The sequence below is a fragment of the Bos javanicus genome, chromosome 5, assembly GCF_032452875.1.
Source record: "Bos javanicus breed banteng chromosome 5, ARS-OSU_banteng_1.0, whole genome shotgun sequence".
Taxonomy (NCBI): Eukaryota; Metazoa; Chordata; class Mammalia; order Artiodactyla; family Bovidae; genus Bos; species Bos javanicus.
In genome coordinates, this window is record NC_083872.1 from 29,465,578 (window position 1) to 29,475,820 (window position 10,243).

General features: G+C 40.6%; 1 pseudogene; it reads right to left on the reverse strand.

The window, feature by feature from the left end:
• Nucleotides 1-9,367: 9,367 nt before the first annotated feature.
• Nucleotides 9,368-9,906, reverse strand: LOC133248810 (N6-adenosine-methyltransferase TMT1A-like; annotated as a pseudogene).
• Between the last annotated feature and the right edge of the window lie 337 nt (nt 9,907-10,243).

Consider the following 10,243-nt stretch of genomic DNA (forward strand, 5'->3'; position numbering starts at 1 on the left):
CAATACAAAATCTTTACACAGTATTTCACATCACTAAAGTTACCATCTCCTATTTAACCATTCTCATTTAGACTATTTCCAGGTTTTCACTACTCTAAATACTGTTACAGTGAACATCCTTACCCATAAGTGTTCATGACCATCTAAAATTGTTTCCAAATAAATAACTTGCTAAAAAGTAGAGTTGCTGAATCAAAAGTCTGTGCCTTTTTAAAACTGCTGGTGCAAGTGAAAGTGAAGTCGCTCAGTCATGTCCGACTCCTGCGACCCCATGGACTGTGGCCTTTTTCCAGGCAATAGTACTGGAGTGGGTTGCCATTTCCTTCTCCAGGGGGTCTTCCTGACCCAGGGATCGAACCCGGGTCTCCCACCTTGTAGACAGATGCTTTACCGACTGAGCCACCAGGGAAGTCGAACTGTTGATACAGGTTGTCAAATTGCTTGTGTGCTCAGTTCCTCAGTCACCTCCAACTCTTTGCGACCCCATGGACTGTAGCCCACCAATCTCCTCTGCCCATGGATTTTACAGGCTAGAATACTGGAGTGGGTTGCCATTTCCTCTCCAAGGGATCTTCCCAACCTGGGGATTGAATCTGCACCTCCTGCATTGGCAGGCAGATTCTTTACCAATGAGCCACCTGAGAAACCTGTTTTCAAACTGCCCTTTGGAAAAGTTGCAGCAATTTGCATTCATACCAGCAACAGATATGAGTGCCCATTTCCAATAAATGCTCATCGATACATTTTTTGATCAACTTGGTATGTAATGTGGTATTTTTGATAACATGCATATCTTTAATAATCCTAACATCTTTTACTAAATGTTATTGGTTGTTTAGATTTCTTCTTTTCTGATTTGTCTCTTGATGTCCATTATCAGTTTTCTAATAGGCTGTTGGCTTTTTTCTTACTGATCTGTAAAGGCTTTTAGTATAGTTAGACTATGTACACTACAAATGTTTTCTCCCCATTTGTTGTTTGCCTTTTAATTACATTTTTAAATAAACTTTAATTTTATCTGAAAATTGTTCTTAGGCTCTGCTTTGCAAACCCTGTGGGAATCTGAATCCATGCCAAGCACTGCTTGGTGCTAAATAACCATGTTTTATATTTTGTACCATTGTCACAGAATGTAAATGATAGGAGTAATTAAAAAAACTGAATCACCTAACAAATGAGAACATATCGTACAGCACTGCTTAGTGCACTGTGGTGATCTGCATGGGACTGAAATCCAAAAGACATTCTATTTGCTGTGCAGTAGAAACTAATGCAACATTGTAAAGCAACTATACTTCAATACAAATTAACTTTCAAAATAGGGAAAAAATTTTAAAATAAAAGCATACATTTTTGGTTTGTTGAAATTTTAAAAAAAATATGGAGCCATCTAAAAGTCTTACTAAATTCATGATAACATTTTTCTTCCTTTGATTTGTTTAATTGGAGAATAATTGCTTTACAATATTGTGTTGGTTTCTGCCATACATCAACACACATCAGCCATAGGTATACATATGTCACCTCCCTCTGAAACTTCCCTCCCATCTCCTACCTCATCCCACCCCTCTAGGTTGTCACAGAGCACCAGGTTGAGGTCCCTGCATCATACAGCAAATTCCCACTGGCTGTTTACAAGCAGTTCATGATAATATTTTGTCATTAGTTATTTTATTCAATCTGTGGATGCTGTGTGTAAGTAACTGTCATATAACAGCAATTGCTGCTTTCATCTGGGACAGTCCAGGTCAAGTTTGGACACAGTAGTAGCTATACATTATTAAGGAGTCTTCAGAAGTTTTCTACTTATCTACATCTTGGGGGGAGAAGGAGGAAAGGGACCAATGAGTACCTCTAAAACCCATGGTGAGTGTCCCATTCTCCTTAGCCTCTTCTAGCTTCCCTAGTCTTGACTGTCCAAAGCAGAGTTTAGAGAGGGAGTTCCCCCTAATTCTGTGGGCAAGCATGAGACCTGTGTTTAGGAATGGAAAACTTGAAATTTCCTAGTGGAAAAAAAATTTCTCCATAGAAGAGGCCAGAGGAGAAGAGGAGACCTGTGCCTGGGAGGTTGCTGATGTGCTCTGGGTTATACAGGTTATGTTAGAGATGCCTGTTACCCATTCAGGTGACTGCTGTGTAGACAACTGGACTTGAACATTTAGAGTTAGAAGAGAGATCTGAGCTTGATACTTAGATTTGGAAACCATCTATGTACAAGATAATTGAAAACTTTGGGGGGCATGAGATTGCACAGGGAGTGTAAATAAGCAAAATTAGAACCAAAATAGAAATTCCAGTGTTTAGGGGATGGGCAGAGGGAGAATAGCCAGCAAAAATGATAGAAATGTTGAAGTTGGAGCAATACAAAGCTCCAGTGATAAGCACTGTGGTGCAGTGAGAAGAATATGTGCATTAAAGTCAGATCTTCTGGCTGTGTAATGTGGGGCAAGTTTCTTAACTTCCCTAGGTCTGTTTCCCCAACCCAACATGAAGACAATCCCTGTGTTAAGGAATGCGTGATGGGGTAAATGAGAATGTAGGAAAGTCCCTGGTTCTATTCAGCAGTGAGAGGGTGCTTTGTAGGAGTTAAAGGAAGAATATGATCCCCTAAGAGCATTCTCAGTGCTTAAACCTGAGGTGATCATTATTTGCTTTGCAGAAGCGTGAGATTAGTAGCACTATAAGCAAAATGTCTCCTAACTGTGCCAGTTAATGCCCAATCTTAGGACAGAAGGATCCAGGATGTGAGTATCAGAATCAGACATTTTTCAGATACTATTTTGATGTTGGCCTATCCTTGAGCCAAAGACAGAATTATAGTTGGCCCTCAGCCCTTGGTATCAATGGCTTCCCTGGGAGCTCAGCTGGTAAAGAATCCACCTGCAATTCAGGAGACACCAGTTTGATCCCTAGGTTGGGAAGTTCCCCCAGAAAAGGGATAGGCTTCCCATTCCAGTATTCTTGGGCTTCCCTGGTGGCTCAAATGGTAAAGAATCTGCCTGCAATGTGGGAGACCTGGGTTTGATCCCTGGGTTGGGAAGATCCATTGGAGGAGGTCATGGCAACCCATTCCAGTATTCTTGCCTGGAGAATCCCTATGGACAGAGGAGACTTGTGGGCTACAGTGCATAGGGTTGCCAAGAATCAGACACGACTGAACGACTAAGCACAGCAAAGCGCTCAGCATCCATAGGTTCCGTGTCCTCAGAAGTAAGCAGCTACAGATCGAAAAAATGGAAAAAATCCAGAAAGTTACAAAAAAGCCAAACTTGAATTTGCCACATGCTGGCAACTATTTACGTAGCAATTACATTATATTAGGTATGCTAAGTAACCTAGAGATGATTTAAAGTATGTGGGAGGATGTGCATAACTTATATGCGGATTGTCCACCATTTTATATAAGTGACTTGAACTTGTGTAGATTCTGTTATCTGTGGTGGGGGCAGAGAGGGACCCCAGGGATACTAGATTTGATTGTACATTATTGTCTCAAAACACTTTCTTCAAGTCCTTTTCTTCCTGAGGAACTTCCTCTGTTAGAAAATAAAACTGGGAATTACAGAACATCCTTTTCCCCTAGAATAGTAAATTCAAATGTTAAGATGTTCACACTTAATGTATGTTCACCTATATTTAGAAAATACTGTAAAACTAATTTTTAAATAACCAATAAAGGTAATATGTGAAAATTACATATAGGTATAAAGATTTCAAACTATACAAAGAGGTATAAAATGAAAAATAATTCTTTCCCCTCATCCAATTCCCTTCCCAAGAGGTAACTGTTAATAGTTTCTTATGTATCATTTTCATTAACATAAATACTTATATAGGTATATTCTTCCCCCAACACACACAAATGGACTTGTATTCTACATAATATTCTGTTTTTGTTACCTTTTAAATTAATACTAAGTCGAGGATTTTTTTCATATCAACATAGGTAACTCTTCCTTGTTCTTTTTAACAGATGCACAGAAATTCTTTATACTATGTGAAAATTTACTTAACAGCCTCTGACTGATGGGTATTTACTTCCCTGGTGGCTCAGATGGTAAAGCGTCTGTCTACAATGCGGGAGACCTGGGTTTGGGCCCTGGGTCGGGAAGATCCCCTGGAGAAGGAAATGGTAATCCACTCCAGTACTATTGCCTGGAAAATGCCATGGACAGAGGAGTCTGGCAGGCTGCAGTCTATGGGGTCGCAGAGAGTCGGACACAACTGAGCAACTTCACTTCACTTCAATTTGTGGTGTTGCAAATACTGTAATAAATATTTTCACATATAAATGAGTTTTTGCACATTTATACAGTATAGCTATAGGATAAATTCCTATTGGATGAAGGAGTAAGTGTACTTGAAAATTTAATATTATTAAATTGCCCTCCAAAGAGGACACTTCTTCCAACTGGGGTATCCAGTCCTCCAAACCTACCCCAACACTATATTGAACTTAAAAGTTTCTGATAGAATAGTTGGTAAAGTAGCATCTTGCTTTACTTTCTTTTTAATTAAAGTGTAGTTGATTTATAATATTAGTTTCAGGTATACAACATAGTGATTCAGAATTTTTATAGCTTATACTCCATTTAAAGTTATTACAAAATAATGGCTGTATTTCCCTGTGCTGTAGAATATATCCTTATTGTTTATTTATTTTATACATAGTAGTTTGTATCTCTTCTCCCACACTCCTGTCTTGCCCCTCTACCCTTCTTCAGTGGAATGGCAAAGCTACTTGCCTTGAGAACCCCATGAACAGAATGAAAAGTAAAAAAGGTATGACATTGAAAGATGAACTCCCCAGGTCAGTAGGCACCCAATATACCACTGGAGAAGAGTTGAGAAAGAACTCCAGAAGGAATGAAGAGGCTGCGCCAAAGCAGAAACAATGCCCAGTTGTGGATGTGTCTGGTGGTAAAAGTGAAGTCTGATGCTGTGAAGAACAAAATTTCATAGGAACCTGGAATCTTAGGTCCATGAATCAAGGTAAATTGGAAGTGCTCAGACAGGAGATGGCAAGGGTGAACATCGACATTTTAGGAATCAGTGAACTAAAATGCACAGGAATGAGCAAATTTAATTCAGATGACCATTATATTTACTACTGTGGGCAAGAATCCCTAAGAAGAAAAGGAGTAGCCCTCATAGTCAACAAGAGAGTCCAAAATGCAGTACTTGGGTATAATCTCAGAACAACAGAATGATCTCTGTTTCCAAGGCAAGCCATTAAATATCACAATAATCCAAGTCTATGTCCCAATCACTAATGCCAAAGAAGGTGAAGTTGAACAGTTCTAGGAAGACCTACAAGACCTTATAGCTAGAACAAACACCAAAAAAAGATGTCCTTTTCATAATAGGGGACTGGAATGCAAAAGCAGGAAGTCAAGAGATACCTGGAGTAACAGGCAAGTTTGGCCTTAAAGGACAAAATGAAGCAGGGCAAAGGCTAACCGAGTTTTGTCAAGAGAACGCACTGGTCATAGCAAACACCCTCTTCTGACGACACAAGGTGACTCTACACATGGACATCACCAGAGGGTCCATACAGAAATCAGATTGGTTATATGCTTTGCAGCCAAAGATGGAGAAGCTCTATACAGTCAGCAAAAACAAGACCAAGTGCTGACTGTGGCTCAGATCATGAACTCCTTATTGCCAAATTCAGACTTACATTGACGAAAATAGGGAAAACCGCTAGGCCATTCAGGTATGACCTCAATCAAATCCCTTATGCTCATACAGTGGGAATGACAAATAGAGTCAAGGGATTAGATCTGATAGACAGAGTGAAGAGCTATGGACGGAGGTTCATGACATTGTACAGGAAGTGGTGATCATTGTACGAAAAGTGGTTTTGGAAATGCAAAAGGAAAAATGGCTGTCTGAAGGGGACTTATAAATAGCTGAGAAAAGAAGAGAAGCTAAAGGCAAAGGAGAAAGGAAAACTATACCCGTTTGAATGCAGAGTTTAAAAGAATAGCAAGGAGAGATAAGAAAGCCTTCTTAAGTGAACAATGCAAAGAAATAGAGGAAAATAATAGAATAGGAAAGACTAGAGATCTCTTTGACAGCATGTGGTGAATGGTGAACAGTGTCGGGTTTGTGATCTCCAATGGAGAGAATTTTGCTTCAGATTCAGAGACTCAGCTTTAGTCCACTCAGAGCTTCCTGGCAAACATTTTATTACAGTGAAAGAGGGGTAGAGAAAGCTTCTGACACAGACATCAGAAGGGGGCAGAGAGGGCCCCACTAGTCTTATCAAGGCCTTATGTACCTTTTCAAATGGTTGTTAACAAGAGAACGGTCTTATCAGACCCCAAAAAACAAACAAACATTTTAAGATAACAGGATTAGTCAGAAGGTTCTTAAAAAGGAGAAATATGTCTTCCAGCAAGATATAATGTTGTTATGTAATCATTAGTACAGAGTTTAAGGAAAAACAAGCCCTTGAGCAAGATAAGTTGTTTTGTTGTGTAATCATTAGCTGTATGCTTAAATAAAAAAAAGTCTTATGTGACTAAGATGAAGGAATGTAGACAAAAAACTTTGTTGCTTTCTCCTCCTTGAGGGCCCTGGACTCCTCATCAACCTACCTAAGAATTAACTCTCTCATCTTCAAGAAAATTAGAGATACCAAGGGAACATTTCATGCAAAGATGGGCACAATAAAGGACAGAAATGGTAGGGACCTAACAGAAGCAAAAGATATTAAGAAGAAGTGGTAAGAATACACAGATCAGATCAGATCAGTCGCTCAGTCGTGTCCAACTCTTTGCGACCCCATGAATCGCAGCACGCCAGGCCTCCCTGTCCACTATACAAAAAAGATCTTCATGACCCAGATAACCATGATAGTGTGACCACTTACCTAGAGCCAGACATCTTGGAGTGCAAAGTCAAGTGGGCCTTAGGAAGCTTCACGACAAAGCTAGTGGAGGTGATGGAATTCCAGTTGAGCTATTTCAAATCCTAAAAGATGATGCTGTGAAAGTGCTGCACTCAATATGCCAGCAAATTTGGAAAACTCAGCAATGGCCACAGGACTAGAAAAGGTCAGTTTTCATTCCAGTCCCAAAGAAGGGCAAGGCTAAAGAGTATTAAAACTACCAAACAATTGCACTTATTTCACATGCTGGCAAAGTAATGTTGAAAATTCTCCAAGTAAGGCTTCAATAGTACATTAACCAAGAACTTCCAGATATTGAAGCTGGATTTAGAAAAGGCAGAGAAACTAGAGATTAAATTGCCAACATCTATTGCACTGATGCTGGGAGGGATTGGGGGCAGGAGGAGAAGGGGACGACAGAGGATGAGATGGCTGGATGGCATCACTGACTCGATGGACGTGAGTCTGAGTGAACTCCAGGAGTTAGTGATGGACAGGGAGGCCTGGTGTGCTGTGATTCATGGGGTTGCAAAGAGTTGGACACGACTGAGCCACTGAAATGAAATGCACTGAACTGAACTGAATTGCACTGTGGAAAAAGCAAGAGAATTCCAGAAAAACTTCTGCTTTATTGACTATGCTAAAGCCTTTGACTGTGTGGATCACAACAAACTGTGGAAAATTCTTAAAGAGATGGGAGTACCAGAACCACCTTACCTGCCTCTTGAGAAATCTGTATGCAAGTCAAGAAGCAACAGTTAGAACCGGACATGGAAAAATGGACTGGTTCGAAATTGGGAAAGGTGCACATCAAGGCTGTATATTGTCACCCTGCTTATTTAGCTTATATGCAGAGGACATCATGAGAAACACCAAGTGGATAAAGCACAAGCTGGAATCAAGATTGCCAGGAGAAATACCAATAACCTCAGATATGCAGATAACACCACCGTTATGGCAGAAAGCAAAGAGGAACTAAAAAGCCTCCTGATGAAGGTGAAAGAGGAGAGTGAAACATCTGGCTTAAAACTCAACCTTCAGAAAACTAAGATCATGGCATCTGGTCCCATCACTTCATGGCAAATAGATGGGGAAACAATGAAAACAGTGACAGACTTTCTTCTCTTGGACTCCAAAATCACTGCAGATGGTGACTGCAGCCACAAAATTAAAAGATGGTTGCTCCTTGGAAGAGAAGCTATGACCAACCTAGATCACATATTAGAAAGCAGAGACATTACTTTGCCAACAAAGGTCTGTCTAGTCAAAGCTATGGTTTTTCCAGTAGTCATGTATGGATGTGAGAGTTGGACCATAAAGAAGGCTGAATGCCAAAGAACTGATGGTTTTGAAATGTGGTGTTGGAGAAGACTCTTGAGAGTCCCTTGGACTGCAAGGTGATCAAACCAGTCAATCCTAAAGGAAATCAACCGTGAACATACATTGGAAGGATTGACGCTGAAGCTGAAACTCCAAAACTTTACCCAGCTGATGTGAATAGCTGACTTATTAGTAAAGACCCTGACGCTGGGAAAGATTGAAGGAGAAGGGAATGACAGAGGATGAGGTGGTTGGATGGTATCACTGATTCAATGGACATGAGTTTGAGCAAGCTCCGGGAGACGGTAAAGGACAGAGAAGCCTGGCGTGTTGCAGCCCATGGGATTGCAGAGATTTGGGCCCTATTGAATAACTGAACGACAACATACTCCATTTAAAGTTATTACAAAATAATGGCTATATTTACCTGTGCTGTAGGATATATCCTTGTTGCTTATTTATTTTATACATAGTAGCTTGTATCTCTTCATCCCATATCCTTGTGCTGCTCCTCCCCTCTCCCCTCTCCCAACTGGTAATCACTAGATCGTTCTCTATATCTGTGAATTTGTTTCTGTTTTGTTATATTCACTTGTTTTATTTTTAAGATTCCATTATAAAATATCTTGCTTTAATTTGTTCTTTAATTGCAAGACTAAGCATTTAAATCACATATTGGCTATCTTTATATTTCTGTTCCAGTAATTTGCTTCTTTTTCTCTTTTTAAAAAACAATTGATTGGGAACACATGTACTCCCGTGGCGGATTCATGTTGATGTATGGCAAAACCAATATTGTAAAGTAATTAGCCTCTAATTAAAATAAACAAATTAAAAAAAATAAAAAACCCAATTGATTGAAGAATCCTGTTGTTGATTTGTAATGTCTTTTAATATGAAGGAAGTTAACCCATTGTCTATCATCCTTAGCAAATATTTTAATAATTTTTTTGTACTTTAAGTTTGTTTATAATCTATTTCTTTTCCCTGAAGGAGTTCTAAAATTTTATTTATTTATGTACTATCAGTCTATTTCTTTAAAGCTTCTGCACTCCAAGATTTTCTTCTTAAAAAATTCAACAATATTTTTTCTAGTAGCTTTACTTCTATGTTAGGGTGTTTGATCTACTGAAATTGGGAGGACTGCCCGTGGTGATGTGGTTGCCACTAAGCAGCCCTCCTCATGCCCGCTCTCACCGGCCTCAGCACTCGGCACACTTCCTGGAGGATCTGCTCCTGGTTCTTCACGGAGCAGAGCACCAGGGTGCAGACCACCACATCCATGGAGCCTGAGGCCACCTGGTGCATGTTCTCCCCGGCAGCCACTGTGAAGCGCTCAAACTGCAGGTGTCGGTTCTGGGCAATGCTCTTGATCAAGAACTTCTCAAAGTTGGGGTTGGGATCAACACAGGTCACCTGGCATCCAGAGGGGTAGAACTTGAAGTTGGCCCCCATGCCACAGCCCAGCTCCAGCAAGGAGAGCTTCCCAGAGGGGCCCGTGAACTCCCGCAGATTGCTGAAGAGCTCCTGCTTCTTGCTCTCCGTTTGTTGTACATCACAGTGAACCTCGCCACGACGTAGGGGAACTACTGTTTGCCTATCCAGTTCCACAAGCCCAGAAAGTCCAGCAGGTACATGGGAAATGCCAGGATGCAGACGGCCAGCCGGAGGATAACAATAGTAAGCGCCATCACTCAGAAAACAGGTCAACAGTTAGAGATCTGCTCCCTTAATTGCAGGAAGTAGGTTTCTGGTCACACTCCAGAGCCAATCAGCTGCAAAGGAAAGAAGAACTGGCTGTGCTGGAAATACACAGCTGAAGTCAGATCTTGGGCAAGAGACCTGTTTTATCCAATTAATAGATGTTTGGCAGAAATTGCCTCATTATTTTTCATGAAGTGAAATGAGAAAGTTTCCAGCTTTTCCTTAGAAGGAAAGCTGATTACAACCCCCTATTCCTGCTTGGGGAGAAGGCAATGGCAACCCACTCCAGTACTCTTGCCTGGGGAATCCCATGGACGGAGGAGC